Source organism: Cyanistes caeruleus, chromosome 2 (assembly GCF_971803275.1).
Source record: "Cyanistes caeruleus chromosome 2, bCyaCae1.hap1.1, whole genome shotgun sequence".
NCBI classification, from domain to species: Eukaryota; Metazoa; Chordata; class Aves; order Passeriformes; family Paridae; genus Cyanistes; species Cyanistes caeruleus.
The window spans coordinates 97262762-97288247 of NC_141702.1; the positions used below are offsets into that span (position 1 = coordinate 97262762).

The 25486-nt window shown below is 40.4% G+C and overlaps 1 long non-coding RNA gene across 2 annotated transcripts in view; it reads right to left on the bottom strand.

The window, feature by feature from the left end:
* Positions 1–2443: 2443 nt before the first annotated feature.
* Positions 2444–25486, bottom strand: part of LOC111926655 (uncharacterized) — a 31923-nt gene continuing 8880 nt past the window's right edge. Inside the window, exons 2-7 of one of the 2 annotated variants that reach the window (XR_015283677.1) lie at positions 16021–16088; positions 9651–9726; positions 8006–8122; positions 7425–7523; positions 6897–7160; positions 2444–6274 (exon numbers count right to left, since the gene is read on the bottom strand). This is a non-coding gene — a long non-coding RNA (uncharacterized LOC111926655). The remainder of the gene's footprint in view (positions 6275–6896; positions 7161–7424; positions 7524–8005; positions 8123–9650; positions 9727–16020; positions 16089–25486) is intronic. The other variant, XR_015283678.1, reaches the window with a different exon arrangement.

The following is a 25486-nucleotide window of genomic DNA, read 5'->3' on the forward strand; positions in this document are numbered from 1 at the left end:
GTGTTTTGATGGGAGTAAGGCCAGACTGTAGACTGAGGCCCTCATGATTTTTTTATCAGCTACCTGGGTTTGTTCCAAAGACAAGCATACTTGGAAATTTCAAATGTGTATACCAGTGTCACATTTCTGATATTGGTGACTAATTATAACTCACTGATTGCCAAAGCAGTGTGTAAATGCCTCTTCACACGCTCAGAGTTGCCAGCACAGAGCCTTGGAGAGTTGTGCATGAGGGTTTTGTGGCCTGACAAATTCTTACTTGCCTTAGTAGGGAGCCTCATCAGCCAGCGCTGATCCTAGGCAGGAATTCTGCGTAGCAGCCTGTGGCAGCGGGTCAAACGGGTTTGTTGATATGGGGAGCTCTCTGTACTGATACAAAGATCCATTTTTTATCAGCTTAAGTAATTCCCTGGTGCAGGGGTTTGTTCAAGACTGGTTCCAGAGAGAGAGTTACTGGGGGATGGTGAGCACCAAGGTCAGAGTTTGGCCCATCCTGGATGTGTGTTCATGGACACAAATGCTTCGTTTGCTGGGAAAACTGCTAGCTCCAAGTGAGTTACTTAGAGCCCATCCTCTTGGTGATAATGTGGCTTTCACAAAGGTGGCTGAGCCTCATGCATTTGTGTGGGGACACTAAGTTTTAGAAATGGAATTCAAAGGATTGGGTTTTTTTAAACTGTTCAACCCTTGTTCAAATTCTGACATAAATGGAGTAAGAAAGGTGTTAGCAAATACAGTATTTTACCTGTTTTTACTTGACAGCATGCAGTCTCTGCAGACTTTGCCATATTTTCACAAGAATGCACCAATGATGAGTAATTACACATCTCAACAAAACAAATGTAAAACAATTTCCTTTTCATTTTGACCTCAGTACCATACCTTTGTGAGGATGATGGTATCCTTAAGAATCCATTTTTTGTTCATTGTTTTAGGAGGATCTCAGAGTACTGACAACTAATGCTGTATTCATTGGGAAATGTGCTTTACCATAGTGTGAGAGCTGACTGCTGTTCCAGGCCCTGGCTGCTAACAGGCAGTGGTGCCAAAGCATTAGCACCTAGCTTTGGGAAATTCAAACCCAAGGGTAAAAATAACTGGAGTTAAGCTGTTTAACAAGAATTTCTCCTTAGTATCTCCTACTTCAGGAAATTTCTAAGGAAATCTACTAATGGATGACCAAGAGAAAGACATACCTGTCTCTGTAGGAATATTGTTCTTGCAGCTAATGAGTTCATGTTCTAATGGATCGTTTTTTCACTAGCACAACCTAATCAGCATAAGAGGTCTACATTTTGTTGCTCCTTTCAAAGATGACAAAAAGGCAATTTTTTTTTTTTCCCTCTGAAAATGTGTTTGCAGGATAAGAGCCAGCCTTCTGCTGCTGCCAGTATTAATGTGGAGGAGGGAGGGAAAGGTGACTTGGGGACAGTCTGTCTCCACACTGGAGAGCTGCCTCCTGTGAAGGGGCAGGTTGTTGGTTTTGCAGCAGTTATTGGGAAACATGGGACGAATCACATGAGAGAGAAACTGGAGCATTCTGTTAACAGCAGCAGAATTAACAATTACTTTACAGCTGTGCTGTCAGAGGCTGCCAGGGTTTCTCAGCTCTCCATTAGTCATGCTCCATGGCCTCAGCCCCAGGAGTTACTCTCCAGGGTTTGGGGTTTTTTTGAGCTTGGTAACCAAGCATGTCTGATGAAACAGTTTGTGGAGGGAGCAGTGGAGAAACCATCACGGGGGGGGGGATGCATGAGCAGCCTGTGCAGAGAGGGAGAGGGCTGTGAGCAAGGACAGGATGCAGTCAGGCCCTGCTCTCCCCCAGCTGCCTGGGCTGCCCCAGCGCTGTCCTGTCTGTAGACAGCAGAGAGGACTCCTCCCTTCACTACAGGGGTCTGGTCAGAGAGCTCCCACAGTTCTGCACTGGGGAGGGAGCAGATCCCTGGGGAGGTCACCGGCATGAGCCTTCATCTTCCCCTCTGCAGATGCCAGGTGACCCTTAATCCCATAGGGAAGGTGAAGGTGCTGCTGGTGTGCTGGCTGAGCTGGGCCAGGCTGCAGCCCAGGAGGGAGATACAAAGCCAGAAGTCTGACTGGAAAACACCACACAGGATTTAAGATACACATGTATTACTGGAGCCATAGCTCCTCCTGGCCAATAGGGTACCTTTGCCCGTATTAGATCTAAGACATAGTTTAGTCCCTGTGGTTTAAAATATCATCTGTGCTGAGCTTGACAATAAAGAGTAATTAAAGAGCCCAGGGCTGATTGTATATTAATTAACCATTAGCTTCAGTGGTGCTTGAGGGTTGCTTGTTTTATCAGGTGGACTGGGAGTCGGGCTGAGACCAGCTCTGGGATGGATGAACAGCTAACAGGTGTGAGCTGGTAATGGGAATTGGTTACCTGAAATGGAGAGGAGGGAATGGCCATAACATTGAGTGGTGTTTAAGGAATAGTTGTTTGATTATGTAAGAGAGGTGCAGGAATCACAGTAAAGGACATGAGAGAGATGAAGGTAAGGTACAGGAAAACAACACATAGAACAAAATCAGGATTGTAAGCATGGAGCAGTTGACAATATAATTATGTAGCCACAACTATAAACAGGAATTTGGCCTTGTTCTTCCAAACAAAACAGGAAAATCACACTGAAGTCCTAGATGCTGTACATGACATTACATTTCCAGGGTCAAATCCTTACCAGTGACAGTGGCATAAATCTAAAGAGATGTTGCCAGAATTGCTAAAACATTATTAGCCCCTCTTTTACGCCCTTACAAAAGGGGGACTTGGTGGCTGGGACCACAACTGAAAAACCATGACCAGTACCTTGTTATTAATAATGAAGAAGCAGAAATTTCCATTTTATTTACTTGCCCTGGGTGTCACGTGTCAAAAGCTCTGACTGCCATTTAATTAATGCTAGTAAACAATTACTATTTAGTTTTTAAAAATGTATACTTTTTAAATCAAAGTAGGAAAAGCAGAATCAGTTTTGTATGAAGTCAAGAGTTTTGATATTACATGAATAAACAGGAACCAATTAATATAATTTATTTGTACTTTTACAAGGCTTTTGAGAAGTTCCTTGATAAGGGGGGGATTCTAAATTTTTTGGTGAGGCTGGAAGGATCATGGCTGCTCATTGCAACAAAAACCTCTAAGTTACTCCATGCCATGTTCTCTGATGACTATCTCTCTAGCATGAGCTATCACATTTCCCTCTCCAACATTATTCTGTGTGTCCATCTGGCCCCACTTACTAGCTTAATCACAGAATTAATGCTCCTCTAGCCTGGGGAAGAAACTGAAAGGAAGGGAGCATACCTGGCCTTGCAGCCGTTTGGAGCTGGGCTCAAGAGGAAGACATGTCCAGAAAAGCCCATTGGAGCATCAAGAAATGGATGACCAGACAGGAGGTGTCTTTGGGAAAAGAAGCCATGTGGGTTCCTCTGGTGCAGCCAGTGCTGAGTAATTGGAGAGTAAGCTGGGTTTTCTGACAGCTCATGTTTCTTAGACATCACTGAACATAGCACTATGACTTAAATATGAAAATTACCTGCCCCTAAGCATGGTCTCATCCTTTCCCTGTTAAATTAAAGGACATGTTGAAATTAACTAAAATAATGAAATTTGAGGTTGCAGGTCTGTAGCTTGGCTTCTGCTCTGTTGCCCTCCCAGAGCAGGGGAAGATCCAGTGGTAATTTGCATTGCCTCTTCTGCCATTCCTGATCCTTCAGGCTGCTTTGTGCTTCATTTCTCCCTCCCCTTCTCCCATGTGGGTATTGTCAGCGGAGTTGGGGGGAATGCAGTTAAAAGCTGGTAAAATGCAGCTAACCCAGGAAAAGAGCCCCAAAGGAATAAATTAGTGTCTGAATTAATTCTTGCTACAAGCTGGAAGTTCTCCAGTAGCTTCAGAAGCTGCTTGCTTGAGTCCAAAAGAAGGGGAGATCATTCAGAGATGGAGGTGCAGGAGCTCTTGGAAGTGCTTACAGGCTTTGTGAAACAGCTCACCTGAACTGCAGGCATGGGAATGTTTGCTGGAATTGGCCCATGGGCGCAAAGAAGACTGCCTTGAAGCAGAAATCAGAATCCCAGTAAGGTCCTGTTTCCAAAGAAGACCAAATGATGGTGCTCCAAATCTGAGCATTTAAATGCACCACATGAGGTACTTTGGGAAGGAAAACAGCAGGGCAAGTCTCTGTTACTGGGGAGTCACAGTATGGGGATACCCCAGGGCAAGCACAAGGATCAGGGTGTTTCTGGCAGTGCACAAGGAGCTGTCAGCACCACCAAGACAGTGTGACTGAAGCAGCAACGTACAGAGCAAGTGCAAAGTTTCCTCCTGGGAGAAGGCAGGCCTCCAGGAATTTTGCTGCACTTCTTTTAGAGGTACAGAACAGAGTGTGGAAGAAGCTCAGATCCAGGGAGCTTTCCCCCAAAGCTTTGCAAGAGGAAAGGAAATTAATGGTGTAAAGTACTTCTTTTTTTCCATAATCAGATGCAATTAGGTATCCTTTGCCTTCTGCTGACTTCTGCTTAAGGGAGAAAAACAGTGGAGAGCCTCTTTCCCCTGGAAACCTGTGAGGTCTGAGGCCAGCACAGAGCAAACAGTGAAGGAAGGTGTGGTGTCTCCACCAAGGAGAGGTGGAACAAGAGTTGCCCTTCAGGTGTCTTCCATTTACAATAAACAAATCTGCTGCCACTTTAGGGAGGGTTATTTACACCACCATACGTCACTGTAGGTCTGGGTTTGCACATGTGCTGCTTTTTATTTTTAATTTCCTGCTAGTCTTTCCATTTTTTTTTTCTTGGAGGAGGGGCTTAATGCACATAGGTATGGTACAGATGTTTTGCCTGTGGTGGTGAAACAACAGCGGCTTTGCCCTTCTATAGCAGAGAAAAGGAAAGAGCAGCAGGATTTCCCTGGATATTTTGTAGCAGGAACCTCAACAGTCTCTTGGAGAGTAAATTTAGTCTTTTCCTGGTATTGTATTTTACTAAAGCTGTGGAAATAAATCTATTCAGTGGGTAGCAGTGAAGCTGTATTCTGTGAACTTGTATCCTATAGACTTCAGGTCTCATGTGGCAGTTTTTCAGTTTTTTTCCTTGGTCAAAAATAAAGAAAAAAAAAAAAGAAAAATGTCTTCAGCAGTCAAAGTGCTAACACATTTCACTTGCAAGTGATGAGTAAGGGGCCAGGACTTCTCAGCAGGTTATAGAGCATCTAATAGATCATTTATTGGCAGGGTTTAGAGCAGTTGAACCTAAAGGAGTTCTTTTTTTGCCTGGACTCACCTTCCGTATGAATTTTTCATGTGCTTGTGTACATGTAGTAGTAAATTTAACAGATACAAGGCTCCCAACTTATAGAAGCAAGCAAAAGATACATTTGGGATAATTTGTTTCAAACTCTCTCGCTACATGTGTTTTTTCAGTTCTTGGATGCAGGGGCCAGTCTCACCTTAAGAAATGACACTTCAGTAAGTGGCACTGTGCTGAGGAACCCATTCCAAAGCCAAGTCAAAGGCTGTATCAGCCTTTGGGCATCTTCTGTTACCTGCAGAGTAACTCAAGCATTTTCTTGTGCTGTGCTCCCTCTATTCCCACCTTTGCCAGCATGCAGGTAAGTTCCCAGCTGACCTGTCAAACGGGAATGGTGATGAGGAGTCCCAGTCATTCACAGCGAGGACATGCGGAGCGCTCCATTCCCTGCTCGTACTGTGAGGCAATTAATGCAATTTGTGCTGTTTGGCTGAATGAACAATTCAAAATGAACCATTGAGCCATCTGTTCCTCCAGCTGACATCAGTCATGGCAGGAGTAGCAGTCAGCTTTTGCTGGGGAAAAAACATCTAGCTGTCATTAAGGAAAGTTCAAGAAGGGGGGGGGGGGGGGGGGGGGCGTAGGTTTGCTTTTTTTCTTCCCCTTCTACTATCTTTAAAACAAACTCTTTCTTTCATATTTTCTTGTGGCTCAGGCTATATACCCCAGAGACTTTTCTGTCCTTTGGTCTGCGTCTTGGCAGTAGGAGAGCGGCTACACCAAGCACCTTCTTTTCTGACTTCTGATGCATTTGATGAGAGGGAGGTTCTCAGCAGCATCTGAGTTTTACAGGATTGTTTAGCTCTTCCCTTGTTCTATCCATCTCCATGTGCTGCTTTCTTGAGCTGAGATGTTCTACAAACAGCCTCCCTTAAAATTAGTTCTCATGAAGATTTTCAAAAGGTCTTCTGGAGGTCATATTTTATCCATTGAAATTATTAAGGGCTACCCGATACAAGGAAAAAAAAATAAATCATTATTTCATTAGTTGTAGAAAGACCAGAAATAATTTGACCTGTTCCTCACGCAAAAGAAATGCTATGTACAGATGACCCTCAGGAACTGGGTGCTTGATGCTTATTCTGTGCTTGTGCTCACTGAAAGAGAGCTACAGGGAACAGATGCTCATGGAGTTAATGCTGGTGGCAAAGGGATAAGATGAGCTTAGGGCAGGGAAAGTGTAAGCAGAGACTTAAGCAGAATATTTTAAGATTAAGTAGGCCTGGTGGACTGCATGTCAGAATAATACACAGAGATGTGATGCAGGATTTCTCTTAACAGTTGTGGACAGGCAAGTTACAAGCAGACTGGGGAAAAGCAAGGACAGTGCCTGTTTTTAAGAATAGCATCTGTGGGGAGTAGAGCAAAGTTAGGAAATTTTAAAGTCTTTGCACCAGCTCAAAACTTTTAGGATGAATTCCCAAAACAGCCTGAAAGCACTTACCACAGAACTGACTGATCTAAAAATAAAAACAAAGGAAAAAAAAAAGAAAAAGAAACTACATCACACCAAGCTCATTTTGTTCTAAAAAACAGTGGTCAGAGAAAAGCCATAGATGTGCTTTACCTTGATTGTCAAGGCTCTGGCAGTGTGGTACAACATTCTGGTTAAGAAAGCTAGTAAAACACTGAAAGGCCAGGGGATGGGTCCGAGCTGATGCCCAGCTGGATGAGAAGCGTCTCTGGAAGGCAGCAGTGGCAGCAGATATTACATCACAAGCTTTCCATCATTCTCTGCTCTGGAGCAGGTCTTTTAATGGGTTTTTTAATAGCCACTGCTGGGCAAAGGCCTGTGCTTATTACATCTGCAAATGATAAGAAGCTTCAGGATCTGTAAAGGGCAGAGTTTGAATGCCAGATGTTATCAAGAAATAGAAAAAATGGCCTGGGAAAGAAAAGAAAAAAAACAAATTCAACTAGGACAAGATCAAGATCATGGTCTTGAGCTGGAATGCAAAAATGCACAACACAAGGCAATAAAATATGATGCTTAACAAAAAGATCTGCAAAAACACAAGGGGGTATTGTCACATGCTAAACAGGAGTCTGCACTATAAGGATACCAACTAAAAAAAAATCTTTTAGAGTTCTTTACCTTTATAGGAGTATATTCAAAAACACCAGATACTGGAGTATCCATCTAATCTGAGACACTGCATTCAGAGCAGGCATAGGCCTATTAGTCCAGGGAAGTCTGAAAAACAAAAGAAGAGACTGAGAAGTGAAACAGTTTGGTCCTCAAAAGCACAAAAGCTTGGTCAGAGAGCAGGAACATCAGCTCTTTATGGTAAATAGGGTAAAAACCAGGGTTCAAAATTAGGAGAAACATTTTTATGGGGATGATATGAAGGCATAGGAGCTCACACTGCTCAAGGAGGTGTTTTTTTTGTGACCTCCCTGTCTTCTTGGCATAAATAGAAGCAAAAGTGCTGCTGCCATTGCTGCAGGAAGAAGATCTGCACATCAGTGCCAGAGAGTGGGACACAGCATGGTGGGTGTTTGTGTCTTGAAATGGGAGTGTGGTCAGGGCCCTGAGAGCACCAGCAGGCTCTGCCTTCTCTGCCCCATCCTGCTGCTCTCCCCCATGGGGCAGGAGGGACCCTGGTGCAGCACAGCCTGGCAGAGCTGGGTTTACTCTGTGGATAGTTAAAAGGCACCTGCAAGTCTTGGGCTCACATTGAGTCAGGTGGAGGATGTTCCAGGGAAGGCCATGCTTTAAAGTAACCCTGCCACAATTCACTCAGCTCTGTTTTCCCTGTGGATGCCATCTCATGTTGCTGGACTTCTCTGTTTCTAGGAAAGAAAGGACATTTTTAGCACAACGGTGTTTTCTTGGAAAAATGAACCAGGATTCTTCCTTTAATGCAGAAAGCATTTGTGCTAAATGGACAATAATTTCCCCAATTTTATGGTCCATTATCCCTTATAGCAGAGGAAAGCAAAGAACTATCTTAAGCAAATAGATAACAAAATAATTTATTTTTTAATGCAGACTGAATGTTCTCCAAGTTCTGTGCAGTCATTTTTTTTCATATAGCAGGAATTGCAGCCAAACCAAGTTATGTGGCTCATCTCTGTTTTATGATCATTTCATTTGTTCATAATTAATGTCCTACATCCTGCAAAGCCAAGCAATAGCGTCTGAGAGCTTCTTTTCTCTCTCAGTAGTCAGTAAACAGGCATCTGGCTGAGACATGCTTGGCACTGTTTAACCAATAGACAGTTGTGTTTTATGGGAGTGTGGCACACTGGGCCAAATTCCAGTCCCACTGGAAGTCCTTGGGCCTGCTCCAAGGAATTCAGGGTAAGGACAACAGAGACGTCTGGGCCCATTCTTTTTATTCTGGTAGACGGATCCATCCATGCCCTATCGATGGCTTTTCACTGGTATGGGGACATTGTTCTAAAGCTGTCAGGTGAGGTGTGAGGCAGTGACTCACCATCAGCCTACTAAGTCATCTATTAACTAAAAATGGTGGGACTGTTTCCAAAACTGTATCTAAACAGTGCCCAAAGGCATTTTGGCTGCCTATGTGCTTGATATTTGTCATTATTGGTGATGCAAAAACACTCGCTCGTGGTGAGAGACTTCTCCAGGGTCAAGCTGTTCAAGTATAAGCGATTTATTATAAGAGTAAAAGGAGGGGAGACCCGTGTCCGCCACCAGCCTTGGCGTCCACGTGGTCTGGGGGAGGGGAGAGAGAACAGGTAGAGCAGGGAAGGTGAGGTTGGATGGGGGAGGGAGGGAGTAAGAGAGCAACAGAGGGAAAGAGCAGGGAAGGCGAGAGGGGTAGGAACAGGGAGAAGGGGGCTGTGAGTTAAGAGGGGGGAGAGGGGAGAGGGGTAAAGGGAGGAGGGAAGAGAGAAGAGTAAAGAGGCAAGAGGTAAGAGTAAAGAGCGAAGTTCTTGTTACAATCCAATATATCTTTTTCTATCGTGAATATTCTAATTACCAGAAACCAATCACCATGAGACACACCCACTAAAGAATTTACATACAACCTATGGGCTTCCCTATATTAACATACAGTGTTGCATTTTATACTCTACAGAGCTTTACAAGTTCTTTCCTTGCTTCTTTACTTTTGGACTCTTCTTATCAGCAGAAGGACATTGTTTTATCAACAGGGATTCTCCTCTAGCTGGCTAGGCTATTGTTCTTTGGTTAACCAGTACTCAATATCCTATAACTCAAAGCAGGCTTTCATTTCTACTTTGATTCTAGCCTTCATATTTTCACAATCTAGTGCCAAACAGTCACATTCATAAGGTTTCCCTGTTTCACCTTCCCCAACAGTCATAACACATGAAATCCTTGTACCTTTTTATTTGGGATTCCTTAATAGGCAGAGCTTGATTGGAAAAGAATGAAGAGGCCAACTGTGCTGCACTTTCCACTGGAACAATTTAGGAAGAAATGTCATGACTGTGTATCTATTTTAGTAGTTTAAAATGTAAGTAATACAGTCCATCTTTGGCATAGATTTTATGTTACGCAATGCACTTTGCAATGTTTCACACTTAATTTTATCTCAATGTTCAAGGTAAACATTCCCTTAGAATCCACACTTAGTGAACAACCTTTTCAAAATCCTTTCCCTGTACTATTTTACCAGGCTGTCATGAGCAAAGGCCATTGTTTCCCTGTTTGAGACAGGAATTACCTCTTGATATGAATGCATACCCTGATAGGATTTGCTTTCCAGATAAAGAGTGAGAATTAATAAAGTGAGAGGGTCCTTTTCCCAGAGTTAAGACGCAGGTCCCCAAAGCGTTCCTGACGGATTCTGGGGAGGAGAGCACTGGGTCCATTCAGGGCCAGCCTGGTGAACAGGCAAGAGACCCCAGAAGGAAATGATGCTGGAGCAGAGAGGGTGAGAGGAGCTGGAGCCACCTCCCCTTCTTCTCTTTTCCTCTCCCTCTCCTTGCTGTTGCTTCCCACGCTTCTCCAAGTGACAGAAATTTTTCATTAAAGGAATGCTGGATTCCAACATTTGGCTTCCTATCCATTAATGTAACTATTTTATTATTTGAAATTCAAATGTGAATCATCCATTTCTCCAGAAGAAGTCTAAGAGAGAGAAGGAGATTTTTTCAATACCCGAAGTTCCCCAAGCTTTCTCAGGTTCAAGACTTTCTAGTGTGAACATGGTGATAGTTTCTTGCCAGCTAAATATTCTTTATGTTGCAGGAACATTTTTCTGTGAGGGCAGATGGTGTTCGATTGGTAGTCAGAATAATACATGAACAGCAGAGAAGATGTGGGTTGATTAAATAATTAGCATACTGTGACATTCTATTGCTTCACTGTAATTTAAAGCTAGGTCAAAATGTTGGTCTATATTGCACCTCCCTCCCTCCTTTCTTTCTTCTGGTTGTTTTTATGCTTACTCCAAAGCGAAATTTAACAGAAATCAAATTGTTTTGTGGTAGCACAGTGTTTGAATTTGTTACTCAGCCCTGTATGTTACAGTGTAAAAGTAATATAAAGGAAATTAAATTTTGCTAAATGAATTTCAGTAGCCCAGCAATGTATCATACCCAGTGTGGGATCCAGTCAAGGATCATTGTGGTTTAATATGTGGCACATGTTCAGGCCAACATGTGTAATCTTGGAAGCCAGGACTAATGGGAGGGCTGAAGTCTGATTTTCAGTCACCACATCTGCCTGAACAGCTCTTTGCCTTCAGAGTTTGTTTGCATGTCTATTAGAAGTCTAATTAGTTAATCTTATCAACTCTACTGCATCCTGTCCCCCTGCTCTCCAATGGTACAATAACAATAATTACAGGCAGTTTGCCATGAGACGAGGAAGAAACATAGGAAACATGCTTCTCTAAGCAAGGATATCATTACTCACTTACTAAACACAACCCACTGAATTACTCATCCTCCTCTCTAAGTCCTGCTATCTATTCTGGGTTTTTAGAGACTTTTTGTGAATAAAAATGCAAGAAGTTGTCCTGCTAAGAAATCACAAGAAATCACTGTCCTCTAAAATGTTAGTGCTGACTAAAAAGAGAGCAAGTATCTTTGGCTGCTGTGTAACCACTAGCCAGGGTGTGTAGTTTTCTGGATGTCCCTAGTGCTGCAGTCTCTAGTACCTTAAAACATCCAGGAAGAATCCCATAAAATTGGTAAATCTCCTTTTCTTGTTTTGCCATGAAATAAATTTTAAGGTAAGGATTAAAATTTCATGTTTGAGAACCATCATGGTAAAATGGACCTGTCCATAATCTCTGCTTTGATGGGCTGGCACTGTGAAGGAAGAGCAATAGTGCTCCTGGAGTATCTGGAGAGGATGCACACTCTCACTCCATCTGAAGAAAATACTTTAATATGTCTTTGTCAAAGTGCTGCAAACCCAAACTATATAATGTCAATAGTTCCCTTCAGAGATTACACTTGGAAATCAAATTTCTTGATGTTCTTTTGCTTCTTTAGAGAACAAAAGTTCAAAAGTGATAGTAAACAATCCAGTCCGTTTATATTAAGTTCTCTGGAAGACATTTTAATACAAATGCTGCAGTTAACTCCTGTTGTTTCTATGACCAAATACAAAGTATTTGTATAACATGGAAGTAGAACGTCAACCAAAAGGTTAAAAAAGAGAAATCATATGCTTACAAATACGTGTTGGAAAGGAGGAAACTGCTGCCCCTAATGCAAAGGGATTGATGGCACCTTCCACTCTGCAACTCAGCTTGAAGTTCATTTGCCTCCTCCTGAAGTCCGTAGAACCATTTGCTGCTCAGGACTGTGGTGCAAGGACTGAGTGCTATTCCTGAAGGCACCTTCTGCCTCACAGATTTCTGGGTGAACATTCATTTGGAAAGTACATTCTTTGGTTCCTGTCCTAAATTATTAAATTCCACTGCTGTGAAAAATTATTCCAGCATACCCCTGCTTATCTTACAGAATATTACATAGCTTAATCAATGCATAAGTTTCGGGTCTTTAAGTAATTACTGCTATTGTTATTTTTGAAGTAGTAATACAGCCAGGCCAGGAGATTGGAATCATTGATAATTTATGCCCTCCTTGTGCTGGAACTTGAAGGAATGACATGATGAAGACACTGCCTTACTCAAGTATTGAGACCCACTGCTACATTTCAAGATGCAGAATAAATTGATTTAGATCACATACTTCACATTCATTTACATTTTTAATTTATAAAATGCACCTTGAAAAACATATTTGCTTAATGTAGAAGCTCAAAGTCAAATAAAGAGGACCGGACTGGACAAGAACAAACATATCGAAGCTGGCATCTGTTTAGCTCAGTCACAAGCAGAAAACTCAGTGTTCCTAAAGTTCTTATTCCCCAGATGAATTATGGGGTTAATTTTCTCTCTAGCCTAATGGAAGGAAGAAATCTAATTACATTCAGAGCCCTCAACAAGAACAGGTATAACTCTTCATCTAGTTATTAATATTTACAACCGTCACCAGAGGGATTATTTAGAAACACAGCAAATTCTCTTTTTTTCTTGACCTCTAGATGGTTTGAAAATTTGCTGTCCATAAAATATGAATAGGTCAGGTTTATACCAGGGTGCTTAGATGCAGACAGTGAAAAGGACAGGCTGTGAGCATGAAGCAGATGATTTTTGAATAAGAATACTTTTGGAAAAATACATTTATGGTGTTAAAGCTGTGATTCTGAAGGGCTGAGAAGGCAGTAGATATGCAAATCTGTTGAAATTCAGAGGGAATGATGGCAGGATTAACACACTCAAAGTTAACTGGTGATGATTGCCTCAATTTTGTAACAAAATCCCATCCAAGCAGACTGAATTACATAGCGAAACATTCTTATGTTCTAGATCTCTGTCCTCTCTTAATTTTGCTCTATCTACCATGCTCTTATAAGAAGAGAGAGCAATCATACTAGTGGGATGTGAGGGTGGTTCAGGACTGAGTGTCATCATTTGGTTTGGAGGGTCCCAAAGACAAGCCATATCTGTTATTGAATATTATTGATATGTGATATGATATGGATCATAGTCCACACAGATAAAATGGCAGCAGCAGGCCTAAAAACCATAAAAAAATGCTATTTGAGTGTACAGAAGTAAAAAAGCATGATCATGCACCGTATGACATTTAGCAAACTGTCTCTGTTATGCTCCTTTGATCTGAAGAATTTACCCAAAGAAAAGTTCAAAGGATGAGGTCGATAAAAAAGCTCACAAAGACACCAGTTACTGTGTACATTTATAATTTATATTCCTGGCTGGTTTTCTTTAGGTAATTAAATCTGTTTTATTGGAAGCTTGATGCTGAGATTATTTTCTCAGTGGCAAAAATCCCCAACCAAAAAAAAAATCTACCCAACCCCACCCATTTTCCTTAAGAAAAACAACATTATTTTGAGGTTCCTGTGAGACTGGGACCCATGTGATGCTTTTATACTTCTCCCATATTTCACACATATTATAGTGAAAAGGAGTTTTTTCTCCTTTATTGTATGTGCATCTATTTTTTCAACATTAGTCTGGATTTTTACTGTTAACTGCTGCAAAAGTTCCTTGCATGATAACCTCTTTCTTATTTCCAGTTTGTCTGGATTATAAGGGAGAAGTTGCCATCTGCCATTACAAAATATGCTCAGCCATCAGTATCAATAAAACCCGCTAAAAAAGAGGGGAATTTTTAAGGTTGCTTTGTGGATTTTAGCATCCATCTTCTGATTTACTGAGAAGGTAAATGATGTGCATGAAACATATGGATGATGAACTGTTCTGAAAGATGCTGTGACTAGAAGTGCTGAAACACGAGATGCTGACTCAAAGGTGAATTTATATATACCATTATATTTCTTTGGGTTTGTTCCAAATAACATTGGAATGGATTCTAAAAGCTGCTCTTTCTATCTGGAGGAAAGAACAACAACATTCAAAACCATCTTCAACTTGTTGCCTTTCTTTGGAATTTGCAAGTACTACTTTTTTTGCAGTTAGAAATCTGAAACTTCATTGTAGTTTAGTTTGTGCTGTACAAAACCAATTTTGAAACTATTTCTATGCAGGAAAGAAGTATCCAGCTTCCTCTCTGAACTGGCCCATGGACTGCACAAGAAGAGAAGCAGGTCCTGGTGATCCAACCCTGCCAGACACCCCACTGGAGAGCTATGGAAAGCCTCCAAAGGTAAACTCAATGCTCCCTGGTTGTTTGTCAGCTGCATGAAGGCCTAGTCTCTCTGAATAATTTAGAGATGTTCTAAGTTACTCTCATTACAAATGGCCTTGAAAAGGAAAGCAAGTAGCGATCTGGTGGGGCCCAAAAATATCCCACCCGTGTCCTTTACATGTCTCCATTCATTCCCTTTCTGCTAGCAAGGTAACAGAAGGCTCCCTTTGCATATTCATGCTCTACTTGTGCTCAATAGCAAGAAGAGGTCTATTTTAGTACATCAGAGTAGACACACTGATGTCCAGAAAAGAATAGACTCTTTTGAGGCCATACTACATTCATTCTATTAACCCCGTTTCCCTTCTGGAAAATTTGTTTGAAGGAAGGTGGCAGGTCAGGTCCCACATCATAGCTGTGCTTTGTGTTTGTTTTGCTCAGCACTGCCCTTAGCCCTCTCATTTTCTGTTGTGCTTTAGTTGTTCCTGTGGTGTTCATCCCTTTTTGGATATGTAAATTAAATAAAAATAATTAAAGACTAGGTGTTAAGGTTTTTTTGTGGCTAGGAAAAATGAAGTGAGAAGTGTTTCATAATGATAAATAATACCAAAATTGGTATTATATATTTACTTTTTCAAGGTTGAGTTTATTGTGAATATTTTCAGTGCAGTCTCAATCAATTGTATAAGTTGTGCCACAAACATGAAAGCATTTTCTTATGTGAGTTTAGAGGATTTTTTTAGATCTGTGTATGAGACTTGATATAAATGCTGTGCCGGTGCCAAATGGATGGTTGAACGTGTAGAGTGTGATTGAAGGAGACAGGCTGAGGTTTTGGGGATTGGCACTATCTAAAATGAGATTTTAATTCAGTCATACATAGTACTTATAACATTTCATGTCAGTAGCTTCAAAATTAAACATATAACAATAAAAGCTTTCCATTAATAAAACTCCATCAATCAAAAAAGTTGGTTCTGCTGTATTTCTCATCAAGATAGTCAATTTTAAAAATGATTAAAGACCTAACCTGCTGATTTTTAAAAAGCCACCAGGATAGCAAACATATTTATTGCATGAATGAATTGCCTGAAGCTTTTTGTGTTCTGCATGTTTGAAACAAATCAAGGCAGACTTTCTGTGTCAGAGTGAATGGATTTCCAAAGCATGTATTTCAGCCATTAGTACCTAAAGATTACTGAAACAAACTCCATGTTCAGATTAGTGCAATACAACTCTCCAGAAAAAGGTATCTTTTGCAGGGTAAATTGGGATATTGAAAACCAATACAGATTTTTTAAGACATCCCCCAAAATCAATAGTGGAATATTATTTTAAGACTCATTTATTTATTTCCTCTTCTATAGTAACACATTTACTATAGATCTGGTAAGCCTGGGACATTTCTATCGTTAATGTATCTGTGGTATGTCGTCACAAGGTACCGATGCCAGCAAAGCAAAAGAACAAAACAGCAAAGAGCCCATGGCCTATGCTGGAAAGCAGCCATGGAAACACACACACACACACATATATATTTACATATGTGTACATACCTTCAATAACACTGGGAGAAGCAGCTGTGTTGGCTACCCAGGCGATGGGAGATCAGGCACAAGTGCACCTGTAACACAGATAATGTAGATGTAAAGAAATAGGAAACTAAAAATCTCTCTCGGAAATTCTTTTATAGGGCAATCCATCAGTTCACTGGAGCCAGCATCTCCTCGGTATCTCCACTGCTTCTCTAGGGGACAAATTATTCTTGTGTTTTTAGTACATAATTAGAAATAGAAAATATAGGATAAAATCAAAAGGGAAGAAGTAGGAAGGAAAGACAGGAATTCACCTGAAGATCTTTTCTCTTGTGCATAAATGGTATGATGCAGCTTTGGAGGAACACACTATTTTTCTGGTTTGTATTTTAGACTTCATGAACTGTATTGTGCTCGTAAACAATGCATAATTGATAGGGTATAATACCAACCTGATAAATTCCTGGCACTGTTTGTATACAGTCGGTAAGTGAGATAAATTGTTTAACCAGGAGCTGGGAGGTGACAAGAGAATTGGTGCCTGCCCCAGTCACCCACAAAAGCTGGGAATTATATTTCAAAGTATTATTTCTGCATGTATGGGAATGATTCAGTCATTCACTCTGGCCAGCACACTAATGGAAGAGGTTTCTAAAGAGACCTCTACAATACTATCAGGTCAAGTGGAAGATCGATTTCTAATTCAATACAAAGCTTTTATCTTAAATAAATACTTTAATTGCAATGTTAGGTGGCCTGTGGGTATCACATGTTCCCTGTGTTATAAACTGGCTTAAATCTGGGACAGTGCTTGCAACAAGTTATGTATGTAAAAGAAAGCTTTTTGTAACAAAAAGCTTTTTGTAACAAAGTAAATGAAGAGGAGGGTCAGACTGACTCATGAAAAACTCTACCAGAGGAACTGAAATTATTCCTTTGGTTACTTGGTGTCCCTTAATTACAAGGACTGTGTGGGGTAACATAGCTGGACATAACTTTGGTTTTAATTTAAAAAAAAGACGGAGTTCAGACGTTTTCTGTGGGCACTGTAAGGCAAATCCTTTACAAGGGGCTTCAGATGAAGTTAGGAGGGCCATATATCTTCTTGAAGACAAAACATAATGCTGTTTCTTCAGAGATTGTCCTTTAATTGCAAGAACAGTTGCCTTATGATTAGATGGTGGCATTCTTTCCCACCTAAGCTACATCTTTGCCTGTGTTTTCCAGGGTGCAGGAGCTCCTTTCTGAGTTATGAAAATGCTGTGCATAAAAATGTTTCAGAAAATGAAATGTTTCAGAAAAGAGTGGAAAACAGAAATGAGCAGAAGCAGGGCTGGAAGTGGATACCCAAGGGTTATAAGCAGTAAAAAAGATTGCATGTGAAGGACAAGAAGTTGAGCGAAGGATTTTTTTTCCTGTCCCCAAAACCAGTTTTCAGTGGCCACAGGGAGAGGAACAGGGCACCACTTCCATCTGGGAGCTAGAGAAAGAAATTATTGAAAATTATTTCTGCTATAACTGGTGAACTGAATCTTAAAAGCATCAGTTTAAGTGTTGCATAGCTTACTCATGATGTATGGGTATGTTTCTAACCTCATATTACAAACACTATTACCTTGTGTAGCAGAGTTAGCAATCAGAATCTCATTATGGATGGCATTTTACAAATGCTTCATCTTTCTTGGGCTTGTAGCCTTTGAGCACATTAGTGTTTTACTGGAAGTTTTCCATTAGGAAAATATTTACCCTCCTAATTCTAATATAATTAAGTGCTTTGCTTGGAAATTTTCATGGTCACTAATTAGGTTAATACTGATCATTATAACAAAAACATAATTAATTTCCCATAGTAGTAAAATTAATTACACATTTAAAGCTAAATTGAATCAGTCAACAGTGAGAATGAACAATGGTTGTGCTTCTGATTTCACTGTCTCAAGGTTCCTGAACTAAAACATTCATTTACATAATAGAGATAGACTATCTGTGTGTTTTCATATAATAGCATTTCCATCCACTAGCAATAAACTAACTAGAGGGTAAAGAAGAACAAGGCCTGACATTCCAGAAAATGTGAAGGAATCACTTAATCTTTTGGGGGGATGAAGGGAGAATTTGGGGTTACTTATATGCTTTTGTTTCTTCTTTGCTGAACAAAAATAAGCAAATCCCCCTGACCTGCACTCAGCAAGAGAGATTCTCTGGGCTTGTTGGCTTTCTCATACCATTTAGGAGATAATGTTCTTTGAGGTGTCTTTTGCACATGTGGATGTGGTGTTGCCCTCTGCTTTTTTCCAGAGAAAAAAGATAGTGGTGTGCCCTCTCCTGCAACCTTGCCTGCATCCAGTTTTAACAGCAGAGTTTGAGCCTTGGGCTGTTTTTATCAGATGTGTCAGGTGGATGCATCCAGATTCTCAGGCCAAAGAGGGTCAGCAAATCTAAATATTATTGCTTCAGGACAATTCCTATCTTGATGCTTTTTGATTCTTCAGCTTTCTTTCTTTCCAGGGAAATAGGCAAGAACTCAAGAGCCAGATCTTCCTTCCCCAGGTCTTCCCCACCAGGAACTGGCATGAGAAAACTTGAGAGACCCTTCTTTGCCTGTAAGCCCATGTAGTTTTTTCCACTGGAGGTGGGGAAATCACTGCCAGGATTTAATAGGAAATGTAATAGGGTTAACCTTAATTTAAATAATTGTTAAGCTATTAAAATAGCTATTAGCATGCCCTATCATTTGCTATCAGACAAATGCAAATATGTGTCACCGCATCAATTCACAAGAACACAGATTGGGAACTGATAATTGTTACTGTAGTTCCCACCCCAGAGATCCAGGAGGTTTTTGTTACTATATGATGAACCTCAGCATTTGCAATAGCCTCTCTATCTGCAGCAGTAAGCTGAGGTGGGTGTAGGCAGAAATATAAAGGCATTTTCATCCTCCTGCATTTGCAAAACAGATTTACCTTCAGTAATGCAAAATGGAATATGTCCAGAATCTAACCTCTGAATATTTTTATGTAGTTTTATAGCAATGATCCCATCCTGTTTCTGTTAAAGATTCAACATTTTAATGAGCAATGGATGAACAAGATCTTCTGGCCTGAGCCCTAGAAGTGCACTACTGTCTATAAAATATGTGTTGTTAAGAGCCACTGCGGAGTCAAATGGAGCATTATGTAATTCTTTGGCAAATGGGCTCTCTGTGTAAGTACTTGGAAGTTATAAGTTTGTTAACTTTGTCTTCCCAAGCTGTAAAAGGGTCCCATAATAGCAATTTCTCTTGGCTTGCCAGGCACAGAAATTAACTCTAGAAAACTATGTAACAGAAGATTAAAAATAAAGCAGTATCTAAAGATGCATTATCCTGTTATGTGCATTATTTACTTCCAAAAGAACTGAGTATCAAGTAAATAAAATCCAAAATATTTTTTCCTTTTTAGATGAAAATGATGTAAGTTGTAGTAATTCTAAAGAATATTGATCTTAAGATAAAATTCAGGAGGTAGGTAGGTCTAATCCATGACTTTTATTTTTACATGAAGCAGTCCTTCTTTTTGAGAACACTGTCACGATGTATTGAGAATATGGTTTGATCTGTCTTTTTAAAAATAATTTATTTGAATGTAGATTAAGTTTCTTTTCTTGGCATTTATTCTTGTGACACCAGTGCCAAAACAGAAATGGCAAGCATTGTGATAAAAGAAAAATTATTTCATTTCCCTGCAGCTTCTGTAATTGCCTTTTGTCCTTTTTTGAATGGCTGTTCTGCAACTCCTCAGTCCCTTCCTTGAGCAGCAACTCATTGTTCACAACTTCTTTGCCTATGGCAACAGGACCTTAAAACAGTGAAAAATCTCAGATATCTCCAAATTGTGTGGTAGAAAAGAAACTGATTATTTCTCCACTCATATTAATAGATTCAGTTCTCAGAGCTTAATTCCGATCACTGCCCTGAGGACAAATGAGAGTGTTCAGCAGAGTTATTCTGTGCCGGTGATGAAGCCACCCCCAATCTTTTCCCAGGTTGGGCAAAATTAGCATAAGTACTCCATGTACACAGCTGCAGCCTCCAGCATGCAGAAGCTTCTGCAACAGCTTCCCTTCCCCAGGAGGGGATTTTGCCAGTGGTATGGCACTGGCATGGATTCATAAACCATACGCCTCCTCTTGCTTCCTACGCACTCTTTTGTACTGTCACCATGGATCAGTGTAGAAGCACAGCTTCACAGGTCAAAGCCTGGTTAGACTCTGCTGAACATGCTTCCTGAGCGCTGTTCTCTCCCTGTCCCCAGAGTGCAGAATCTCTTTCTCTGGGCAAAATGTAAGCCAGATGGGATAATGCATCTGAAATCTTGAAAGTCAGATCCTTTGAATTTTTTTGCTTTATGATCTTAATTTATGCACATATGAAAGCGAAGCACGGCTTTTTTTCTTTCTCTCCTTGTCTCTTTAGTACCCAAACATTAAAAAAAATAATTTTTATGGATGCTAAATGCAAGCAGTAAGCAGGGAGCACAGTGCCTGTGGAAAAGCAGGCCGTGTAACTTTCTCAGACTTGCCTGAGAAAGCAGCCTGGGAAATCATAAGGAGGAATCAAAACAATCCTCAGAGATAGAAGACAGCCTTGCAGGTGCTGTTTTCTTGAAAGAGAAGGTCGAGGAGTGGTGTACCCCACTGACCAATGAGGGTGATGTGTTAGTTCTCTGACCAATAAGGGTTTTACTTTTCCGGACTTTCACGTATCTGTCTATAAAAGAAGATCTGGGGTAATAAACCTCGCTCTCCTGTTCAGCTCAAAAGAGAGTTGTGTTGTGCTTCTTGCTGTTCCTAATAGTGTGACAATTTTCCAATAACATTTAAAAAATTTGTTTTAGAATCAAGAAAATTTGGAAAGATAACTCATGAAAAACTGTTCCAGCAAACAATTGTAAAACAAACCATGAGCTTTATTTTTAATTTTCCCTTATCAGCTGCATAAGGAACACCTAAAAAAACATGTTTTGCTGTGACTTCCATGGGACAGCAAAAGTGGGTTGGATTTAGACTTTCACTTGTTATAAATCCCAGTACTGACTCAAGGAATACAGCCAATATACACCAGAAATGTAAGCATTAACAAGTAAACTTAATTTAAATTATCTCTTACCCTAAGCATGCTCTCACAAAAAGCAAAAGTTTTGTCTAAACTTTCCAGGCTGAGGCTAAAAATGGAAAACATTGGACAAATGTTTTAAATTTGACAGCTGTATGGTCAATTGATGAAGAGATGATAAAATTTGGCAACTGAAATAATGCCTTGATGAAAGGCTCATCCCATTAGAATTATTAGTAAAAAGGATGTATGGTCATTCACAGGCAGCAATGGCAAATGTTTATTTCCTTTCCAAAAGCACAAAGTTTTATAGGGTTAGCAGTTAGCCTTGATGTTGAAGCTCAGTGTGTTTTTTAACACAGTGAGGCATTTATCACTGGAGTCACTCAGGACTATTCTCTGCCTACTGAACAGTAGCACGTAATTGCATGCTCTCTGTTCAATCACATACTGCTGCTCATTTGAGACACAGAGCAGTATATTATCTTTAAATATAAATGTCTGATCATTAACTTGGAAGATAAATGATATCCATTTTTCTGATCTGGCTTGTCTAATACGGCTGTAATATGATGGCTTGGAACAAATGCAGACTTTCAGAAGACCAGTATAGTTTGTGGCAAAGCCTGTGATTGGGACATGTACAGCATGGATCTTATTCTGCATAAAGCTGGATTATCTCTACTCCTGTGGCCTTAATCATACCATGTGGGCATATAATTCTGCTAAAATTCCCCAGTATAAATATCTGCAGACAAGGTATAATGCAGCTAATGACTTTCAACTGTTGAAAGTGGAATCCTATCCTCAAAATTCTGGAACCATTTTCTATATGAACAGGATATTTTATTCATAGATCATAGTTGGAGCCTTGATCTCTAAGGTGTGCCCACAGATAGCTAATTACCAGCTCAAAGAAACTGAGATAGAGATATCCAATATCTTGCTCACAGACAGACAGCAGATTAACAGCAGCAGTGGGAACACCAAGTCTTATGACTCCAACCTTGTGCTCAGTGCACTAGATCACAGTTGTCTTGTACATATCACTATATTTTCTGAAAGGTTGTTTTTTGGTGGCTTTTTTTTTTCTTCTAATCAGATGCTTGTAAATTAAGTTGCTGACTGTAATCAGAAATGTATTTATCACTGACTCTGGCTCACAACCAAGCACACTGTTATTTTTGAAACAGGACAGCATGTTCCTCTCATTCCAAAGAAAAGTTAATTATGAGTCGCAGGAGGCTATGTCGTGATTTTGTTGTGGCCATTTGTCCTCTATTGTGTCACTATTGCAAAACACAATTGGTTTCCTAATTCTCATTTGGTGCAACAGCATTGCCTACAGTGAGCTGAAGTTTTAGTATACTGACAAAATGAAGCAGGGTAATTTTATAAAGCTGGTGACAATGGGAAGAAATAATCTTAAAGGGAATGCTTTATAAGTGAGGGAGAGTGAGAAGACAAAAATCCCTCACTGCTTTAATCGTTCAATAATCATCAGATACCCTAGATACATACTGTCCTTTTCACCAACAAAGAGTATTTTGTGGTTTGTAGCTCACCACATTGTAAAACAGAATGTAAACTCCAAACTCTGTTGTCTGTGCTGTCATGGCAGCAAAAATCTTCCACATGAATGCTGGCTGTCTAGCTGTGGGCATATTTGCCTCACCTAAGAGAACTGTGCTCTGTGCCAAGGAAAAGGTCCAGTAGGAGTAGCCATTTGGATGGATTAAATGACAGTACTGGTCTGCTAGACCAAACGTGCTGGATTTCTGCTTGTAAGTGCCTGATAGCAATGTTAAGTTAGAGTTTAGTGGCACAGTGTTTTCATGCAATCTCAGGCCCCATATGCCATTGCTTCTTACAGTCTGCACTGTACTTCATTTAATGTAAGTCTATGATTTTGCATAAGTTCATTAATTCAGTTTGTTTATTAATTCACAGTTCATGAATTGTGAATCTTATCGACTTTAACAGCTAAATGAGTAAGTATTTGCTTCAAACCATACTTTAGGCTAGAGACATGTAACAGAAACACCAGTACTCTTTTCATAAAAAAAATACGAATGCAAGGGAACTCAGGCATCAGAAAAACATTGCTGAATACGACATCTGTTTGAAAATAATTTCTATAATGGCTTATGGATGCAACTTTTTCACAGAGAGAATGAACAAAGGTAAATTGTTTTACAATGGTGTCATCTTCCATGTTCTGAATTGCCCTGGTATCAGTATCATCTATACCCTGAAATAGTGTGTATTGTATTGCGTAACTTTACATCATTCAGTTAGTATAAAAAATCTACTCCATTGGATATTCATGGCTGGGCAAAGTGACCATAGTATACCTAGCCCACCCAATTAGCACAGGGCCCTGCTTCAGGGAATACTGATCCTTAGCCTCATAAAATACTTGCAAGACATTTATCACACCAAAATTGCCACTGCGTGGTGAAAAAGAACCCATACCTGTCCTGTAACCTATATAGTTTTCCAACACATTCCCAGCAGACTTGTCACCCTTAACTACCTCTTGTACCATCATAACCTGCCCAATGGCATGCAACACCTACCCATGTATCAATAAATGCCATGAATACACACTGGTGGACTACATGGAGCTCTTGTGTTATTTGAGACATCTGAGTAGGTGTCATGGAGTTACTTTACCTTTAAGGGAGTTGGAGTTGCTGGGAAGTGCTTGGAGTCTTTTCTCCTGATTAATTATCGGTCATTGCTGAGAATTGACAGCAGTTTAGGCTATTGAAAAGTGGGATCAACTTGTGAACCTTACCTTAAAGTGTAAAAGCAGAGCTCTCTGAGCTCTCTTTGTTTTCTGGCTGTGAAGGGTGGCTGAGCTCTAGGCCTCCCGTCCCTGCCCAGGCCATGCGGCCGGGCGGGGATGGGGCCGGGCCTGCCCCGTCTCCCGGCCGGGAGATGGGGGGGCCTGGGGAAGGTTTTCTCCGGGCCGGGCCAAGCCGATCTCTGGCTCGGCTGCAGGTTTTGCTGTAACTACATTCACTAGAAACTGCCCAGTGAAGGAAGAAAGAAGCCTTGGACTTGCAGCAGGTTAAAACAGCGACCACACGCTTCAGAGCAGCCATGAGGACTCTTCTATCGCAGACGGCTCCAGCTCCTGTTCGGCAGAGATCTCCGAACCATCTACAAAAGCCTGGGCAAGATTTTAACTCTTTCATTACCCAGATGAGACTTGCGGATTAATCTTTTTATCCAGAGAGAGAGAGAGATTAACATGAAAAGAGACTTTATAAACTACCAGTGACAAGAAGGAAAAGAAGCTTCAGGAAAGGTAGAGAATTAAGAAGATGCTTTAATTAAGCTGAAATATCTCCCTGTTAAAACTATGGAGATGGACAATGAAGTCCTGAAAAGAACTCCTTTAATTCATGATATAAGATCTAGAGAGGAATAGTGTTCAAAGTGTAAATTTGAGTAAAGAGTAATTATAGTATAGTGAAGTACTAAGAGATTAAAAGCCTTGAGAGGCCATGAGAAAACTGTTGAGAGATTTGAAGCCCTGAGAGGCCATGAGAAAAACTGTTTTCTGGTGAAGCTCACAGAAACAGATGAAGAAGACTTTTTTTGCCTTTGAATAACTTATCCTTAAAAATGTTATCTCTAGACACATGGCCCATACTTACTTCAGAGTGATGTGAAAATGGGAGGAGTGAACTCTAATAATAGCAGCTCTGAGCAGCTAACATTAGGGCAATAGAAAACTATAACAAAAATAGTTTTCTTGTGACAAACTCCATAAAATTACAGGAAGAAACTTCTGTTTCTCTATAAAAACTGGTGAACATACTAGCAAGAATTGAGACTGTTTTAACCATCAGAGTTCCAGAGTTTTTGTCTCTGTTGTCATGTGAACAAGAGAATAGTGGGTAAATAAGAGATGGAAAAGTTTTTCTGGAAGTTTATTCTGGTGTTCTTATTATTGTAGTTTGTCAATAAACTTTCTTTTTTTTTTTTCCCTTTTAAGTTGTATGCCTGTTTTACTCTTATTCTAATCCATATCTCACAGCAAGAAATAAGTAATTTTCTTAGTTAGTGGTTTAAAACCACGACAGTAGGGAAAAAAAATCATGGCTATGATGATGATGTCATAGGACCACAGAAACAGTTCATGAGACAAAAAAAACCAACCCAGGACCAGGCACAGCATGGAGACATCAGGCTGTGCCAAAAGACCCCAGAGACATGGGATGGTCCCTGGTCCTGTGTTATTGGGCAGTGTGATTATAGCTTCTGCATCACTGTTATTTACCTTTAAAATAAGTGAAATTTCATTTCCTTACTTTGCAGCAGTGTTGTGTGGACTGATACAATGAAGATATAACCAAAGGAACTTGATTTCTCTTTGAT